The following is a 6,185-nucleotide window of genomic DNA, read 5'->3' as shown; positions in this document are numbered from 1 at the left end:
TCATGTCGTGGGGGGGCAGAGTCATGTTGTGGGGGGGCAGCGTCATGTCGTGGGGGGGGGCAGCGTCATGTCGTGGGGGGGGGGCAGCGTCATGTCGTGGGGCTTCGCTGCAGGAGGGACTGGTGTACACTTCACAACATAGATGGATAGATTACAGACTGACTCTGTTACAGCAGCTCTGTCAGGAGGAATGGGCTAAAATTCCACCAATGTATTTTGGGAAGCTTGCTGAAGGCTACCAGAAACCTTTCACCAAAGTTAAAAGAAAAGGAACTGCTACGAAATACTAAGTATGTAAACTTCTGTGATGAAAGAAATAAAAGCTGAAATAAATCATCCTCTCAACTATTATTCTGACATTTCACATTCTTAAAATAAAATAGTGATCCTAACTGACAAGGAAATGTTTACTAGGATTAAATGTCAGGAATTATACAAAAATAAAAAATAAACCTGAGTTTTGATGTATTTGGCTAAGGTGTATGTCAACTTCCGACTTCAGCTGGATGTGTCAATACACTGTAACATCAATGCATCAGTAAGAAAGGCCTATCATGTATGTGAGAGACATCTGGAGATGCAGTATGGCCCTTTGATTTCTGTGCCACTGCCAAACATCCCATCTTCATTTGTCAATACAGTATCCCTCAAATCACCACAGTACCCCTCAAATCACCACAGTATCCCTCAAATCACCACAGGAATCATCACAGTACCCCTCAAATCACCACAGTAACCCTCACATCATCACATCATCACAGTACCACAGTAATCCTCAAATCACCACAGGGTCTGTCTGTACCCGGCCCTTCTCCTCAACAGTCTCAACATCTAGCAGAGTGGACGCAGGTTCCTCCACGTCCGCAGGCCTCTGGCCCTGCCTCTGGCCCTGCCCTTCCTCTGGCCCTGCCCTTCCTCTGGCCCTGCCTCTGGCCCTGCCCTGCCTCTGGCCCTGCCTCTGGCCCTGCCTCTGGCCCTGCCCTGCCTCTGGCCTGCCTCTGGCCCTGCCTCTGGTCCTGCCTCTGGCCCTGCCCTGTCCTGACACATCTGACCCACTACGGCCCATTTATTCAGTTTAAACACCAAATAAGTTGAATCAAGAACGTTAGAGATGGGCTGGAACTAAAGCGTGCGTGCGTTCAATCCATGCTGCCCCGGAAGTCGGAAGTCCTCAGCATAATGCATTGTCTGCTATACAACCGGATATTCATGGCGCAACTTTTTGCGCCCTGGCCGAGAAATAGGAGACAGCCAATTGGAGCGCTGCTACAGCTCACGTGTAAGCGAAAAGTATTTGGCCTGCGATAGACTTGCATTCGACCGGCGTCCCGACTCCTCCCCCTATGTATTTTAACAGTGAATTTTACACACACACAGATAAAATGTTTATTGTATTGGAGGATTTTTAATGAATGCTGATAGGCGCCGACAGAATATCAGCCGCATTTTGTGAATAAACAATGTTTATTTAAAAAAAAAACTTTTACAAATCGCAACTAGGAAGTGAAGGTGGGGGCGGCGCCCCAGCGCCCTCTATCGGCCAGCCGCCACTGATAGTCACAAATTGCCATTGTCCTATTTTGAGTATAATTTGTTTATCTGTACATCTCTCTGTTAACCGAGTGATGGGCCATACTAATGTATCTTTACTCAATGTATTCAGTCCAAAAATGAAATTACTTAAATAACTGACCGTAGTGCCCCGCGGTGGCGTAGCGGTCTAAGCACTAGCCACTAGAGCAAGCTGCCCACCGGGGACTGGGATCGAATCCCGGTCTCGCCAGGTCCGGATATGGCCGAGGCACACAGGGAGCGGCATATTGAGCGGCCGCTCCAGAGGGCGGTATAGGACTATTTCCGGACAAGGATCCGTCGCGCAACAGCGCCCCCGGTAGGGCTGCACGATATGGACGAAAATGCATATCACGATATTTATGCCAGATATCTCGATATCGATATTAGTACGATATTACTCGTTTTAAATGTAGAAACAATGAAAAATAAGCAATCTTCAAAAAAACTAACAGCATAATACTAAATGGACGTGGAAAAGTGCAATTTTATTGCTCAGAACAGACCACTGTCAAATGCGTCAACATGAACACCATGTTAAACATACTCAAGTCTGAGTGCAAGTGCTTGGACAACAGTGCAAGGCAGCATCTCTAAAACAGGATATTCATTCAGGGATATTCATAGATCTAAAGAAAGCATTTGATACTATTGATCATAGATTATTAATAAGAAAACTTGATAGATATGGAATTAGAGGGATGGCAAATTTATGGATTAGAAACTATCTTGATAATAGACACCAGTATGTACAAATAAACAATGATAAATCTGAACTGCTAAGGGTCACATGTGGGGTCCCACAAGGTTCAGTGCTGGGTCCAAAGCTGTTTATTTTATACATCAATGATATTTGCAATGTGTCCAAGTTGTTAAATTTTGTTTTGTTTGCAGATGACACAAATTTATTTTGTTCTGGCAAAGATTTGGAGCAGCTTCTGGATACAGTGGAAACGGAACTAAAAACTATAAAACGATGGTTTGACACAAACAAGTTGTCATTGAACTTAGAAAAAACTAAACTTATGATATTTGGAAATCGAAAAATTAATAGTCAAGTACAAATCAAGATAGATAATGTTGAAATTGAAAGAGTTTATGAAAACACATTTTTGGGAGTTGTTATAGACCACAAACTATGTTGGAAAACACACATAAACTACTTAAAGACTAAAATATCAAAGTCTATTGCAATACTGCATAAAACGAAAGACATACTTAATCCAAATTCATTACACATATTGTACCGTTCTCTAATAGTTCCATACATAACCTACTGTGTGGAAGTGTGGGGAAACACATACAAAACAATCACAAATCCAATGTATTTACTACAGAAAAGAGCTATACGAATTATAAACAGAGCTGCCTATCAAGAACCAACTAACAAATTATTCATAAACACCTATGATCTCAAATTTAAAGAATTGGTGGACTTCAAAATGGCACAAGTGAAAATGTATAAAGTAAAAATTAAGATGCTTCCAGACTGTACCCAGAGACTATTTCAAGTTAGACAGAGTAATTATGAACTCAGAGGAATATGTATGTTTATGAAAACAAAGATTAGAACAAATGCAAAACAAAGATGTATAACAGTTAAAGGAGTTAATTTATGGAATACTTTTGAAAAGGAAATGAAAATGTGTAGTACATTAAAAGGATAAAAAAACATATTTAAAAATAAGATGATTAACAAGTATAAAACAGAGGTTTAAATATAGTTTTTGTTTGGTATTTTTTTTGAACTTTTTGTTGACATGCGTAAGTGACATTTTTGTTTATAAAAGTTTCAATGTTTTGATTATGCATTCATGGGGGGACATGCATACATGTAACAAGGGTAGGCGCAATAAGCCACGGCTTCAGCCTACACCTTTTTGGTCCTGATGTTATAAATTGTGACTATGCACATTTTCTTATCAAACCGTCTACGTGTCCTCTTGACCCTATTCCCACCACCTTTTTCAAGGACATTTTTGAATCTGTGTCTGATGACATACTAGGCATTGTAAATCACTCCCTACTTAAAGGGATATTTCCAGCGGCGCTAAAAACTGCCCTGGTTAGACCCACCCTGAAGAAAAGTAACCTAGATCCTTCTGATCCAAAAAACTGTAGACCAATATCCAATCTCACTTTTCTAAGCAACATTTTAGAAAAGGCAGCGTATAGACAGCTTCATGAATTCTTAGTCCTAAATAATAGGTATGACCCACTTCAGTCAGGTTTCCGATCATACCACAGCACAGAAACCGCTTTGCTTAAGGTAACTAATGACCTTAGGATAAATGCAGACTCGAAAAAACTCTCGATTCTTGTACTCTTAGACTTAAGTGCAGCCTTTGATACGGTAGACCACTCCATACTTATTGAGAGACTTGAAAACTGGGTTGGCCTCTCAGGTCCGGTCTTAAACTGGTTCAGGACTTACCTGGCTGACCGAGATTACTTTGTAGCCCTTGGTGACCATAAGTCAAAAAATTATAGCACAACCTGTGGAGTTCCCCAGGGGTCCATTTTAGGACCGTTGCTTTTTAGCCTATACATGCTACCCCTCAGTTCTGTTATCAAGAAGCATAGCGTTAACTACCACAGCTATGCTGACGACACTCAGCTTTATATCTCAGTAACTCCCAACGACTACAAGATGATCGACCACCTGATAGACTGTATTGCCGATATTAATATTTGGATGACACAAAACTTTCTCCAACTCAATCAAGAAAAAACAGAGGTATTGATTATTGGCGAGAAAACTGGGAGAGAGAAATTATCTGCACACTTGAAAACACTAGCTTTTTTTTTTTTTTTTTTTTTTCTTCCAGATTTTATCCCTTTTTCACCCAATTTGGTAGCCAATTGAACCCAACCTAGCATCCAATTATCCCCTGCCTATTGCGTAGGATCCGCCGCACGACCCCGTGGCCGGCAGCCCCAGAGGAGATCGCCAGGCAGACTAGCTGACTGGCTCCTCGAGCCCAGCACCGTTATTCCGGCACCCCGGGGGCGGTGTTGCGCGACGGATCCTTGTCCGGAACTATTCCTATACCGCCCTCGGGAGCGGCCGCTCAATATGCCGCTCCCTGTGTGTGCCTCGGCCATATGAAAACACTAGCTCTTAACACTAAGTGTCAGGCCAGGAATCTTGGTGTCATAATTGACCCAGATCTACATTTTGAAACTCATATTAATAACACTATTAAAACATCCTTCTACCATCTAAGAAACATCACTAAGGTACAATCATTTCTCTCCCAGGCAGACACTGAAAAATTAATGCATGCGTTTGTTACTAGTAGGCTAGATTACTGTAATGCTCTCCTGACAGGTCTCCCCAAAAAAATGATAAATAGACTACAAATGGTTCAAAATGCTGCTGCTCGTGTCCTTACTAGGACCAAACGGAGAGCGCACATCACACCTGTCTTGAGATCACTACACTGGCTCCCTGTCAGTCATAGAATAGACTTTAAGATCCTTTTACTAGTTTATAAATCACTTCACTGTGATGCACCCAATTACATGGTGGACATGCTCATAAGATACACACCAGCTAGACCCCTACGGTCTAGTGGCACGGAACTTTTAATAGTGCCAGAGGCTAGGACAAAGAGATTTGGAGGATCAGCTTTTAGCATATATGCTCCTAGATTGTGGAACACCCTACCCGAGGGCCTGAGGTTGTCTAAAACTCAGGACATTTTTAAGCGTGACCTCAAAACCTACTTATTCAATGTCGCCTTTTGATACTAAGGGAGACATTGGACATTATAGAACTAGGATCACTAGGCCATTACACCATACTCGTGTTTTTGAGATTTGTGTTGACAGGAAAATGGACCCGGGTGCTGATGAGGCACTGTCAGCTCCAAATAGCACCTAGAGCAGTACTGGAACCGGTACAAGGGTGTACCAGGACCACCATCAGGTTGTATTGCTGTCATCTTTATTGTCTCTATTGTGTTGTTGCATCATAACTGTGCTTAAGTTTCTCTTTTGGCAGGACCTGTGACCATACTGGATGCAGAACGATGCAAATACAACACAAAATTTATGGACAGTGTGTACGCCGATAATATGCAAGGAATTTTTCCTGGATACATGGTGTACAGGTTTTTGCCCTTGCTTGCTTGCTTTGTGCCGGTGGTCCTGGCCTCCCCTGGGGGACCGCTGGGTACTGGTAAGCAAACTGGCTAGTAGTCGCTCTATTGGTAGAGGGCTGCAAGGGAATTTTTTCTGGCTACATAGTATACAGGTTTTTTACTTTTGCCTGCTCGCGGCTCTGTCAGTATTGATTGATTGATTGACTGATTGCCTGAACATTTTCATTGTGTAAAGCGCATTGAGTTGCATCTTGTAAGAAATGCGCTATACAAATAAAATTTGATTTGATTTGATTTATATCTGTATTGTGAATTGTATAGGGGACCAAAATAAACATTCTCAATCAAAACAGTATAAATATGTACAGTTACACAACATTAGTGCAAAAAAACTGGGTTCGACAGTAACGACAGTCATTTTACTTGCCCAGACCTAGTAAAACATTCACCGGGTTTGTTTGCGCGAGCCCGAACCCCGAAGACGCTGCTAGATCCCGGGTATTTTTT

The sequence above is a fragment of the Nansenia antarctica genome (assembly GCF_963989245.1).
Source record: "Nansenia antarctica genome assembly, chromosome: 4".
Lineage (NCBI taxonomy): Eukaryota > Metazoa > Chordata > Actinopteri > Argentiniformes > Microstomatidae > Nansenia > Nansenia antarctica.
The sequence above is the reverse complement of the archived record's forward strand: the minus strand, read 5'-3'. Positions refer to the sequence as shown.